This window comes from Cyprinodon variegatus, unplaced genomic scaffold (genome assembly GCF_000732505.1).
Source record: "Cyprinodon variegatus isolate N-32 unplaced genomic scaffold, C_variegatus-1.0 Scaffold854, whole genome shotgun sequence".
NCBI lineage: Eukaryota > Metazoa > Chordata > Actinopteri > Cyprinodontiformes > Cyprinodontidae > Cyprinodon > Cyprinodon variegatus.
In genome coordinates, this window is record NW_015151307.1 from 57,505 (window position 1) to 58,787 (window position 1,283).

At 47.6% G+C, this 1,283-nt stretch overlaps 1 protein-coding gene across 1 annotated transcript in view; it reads right to left on the reverse strand.

Moving 5' to 3' along the window:
* slc9a5 (solute carrier family 9, subfamily A (NHE5, cation proton antiporter 5), member 5) overlaps window positions 1-1,283 on the reverse strand; it is a 30,337-nt gene that overhangs the window by 21,447 nt on the left and 7,607 nt on the right. The gene's annotated exons all lie outside the window — the stretch shown is intronic.

Sequence of the window (1,283 nt, forward strand, 5' to 3'; positions counted from 1 at the left end):
TTTTTCTGGAGAAGTGAGTCTGCAACCTATTCGTCCAATTCAAGCCAGATAATCTAATTTCCCACTGAGCCTGAACTAACCGCAGTGTCTTGTCCTCACCTTCCAGTTCCGGTTTGACAGTGTTCAGAGCAGCACTGGATTCATCACATTATTCTAAAATAAACCTGTTTAAACGTTTCCCTGGTTTGTTCTTCTGCATTTTGGGTCAGACCTTTAATGAAATCATGACAAATGAGTCCGATGAACGCAGTCCTTATTGGCTGAGCTACTCAGGTAGAGATACTATGATGTCATAGAGCTCCCATGAAGGACACCGTCTTTTTGTTTGACAGGAGGAATGTGTGTGTTTGTATGTCTGTGTGTCCCTGAGCCCAATCAGACCCAGACATGTGATTCTGGTTCTGCTGTGAGTCACGGATCCGCAGGACGACAAAGCGCTGCCTGATAACAGCCCGACCTCAGAGCTGCTCCGACTCAGGAAGGTCATTCTGCTTCAGCTTCTCCTCCTGAGCTCAAACTCAGCCGCTGGTTCCTCCTCACCGCAGCGTCACACGTAACCATCCGCTGAAAGTAGTCCCCAGACTCCTTCCTGCACCGTCTGCAACAAGTGCAGCTGTGGAGCTTATTTATTGTTTCCAGGCAGAGTTAAAGCATCTCTGCATGTTCAGCCCTCATCGCCCTCATGCTAATAAATCTAAAAGTTCTGATTTTAAACCTGGAGCCTTCTACAGAAGCTGCGCTGGACGGTTTCGGAGGAGACATTTGGGACTATTTTAGATGGCGGATGAATCTGCAGAGTGAACAGGGGAGGGCAGACCGTGATTTAAGGCGGCAGAGTCTGTTTGGATTCCTGTCTGGGCTTCATGTGGAGCAGCTGAACGTCCTCAGTGTTTCTGTCCTTGCCTGTTCGTCTGCTGAGTGGGAGTCAGCCTGTCTGTCCCTCTGTCCGTCCCTCTGTCCGTCCCTCTGTCCTTCCTGCTTCATGTGAAGCCCTAAAGAGTCTCCACACCTTTTTAATTTTAGAGTCAGAGAGGACAGATGTCTTCCCCCTCCTTAACTCAGAAATCAATAGACTCATTTCCCTCCTTGTCTTATTTTCCCAGACAAACAGAGTCAGACAGTTAATATCAATCCTCTGATCAGCTCATCTTTCCCTGTTTTCCTTCTGTGATCCAGACGCTCCTGGAATAATTTAAAAGGTTCTGGATCAACAGTCAGTCTCCCTGAAGGATTGATTGAGTTTTTTTCCTCTCATTCTGCTTTTTCTCCCTCCCTTCCTGCCT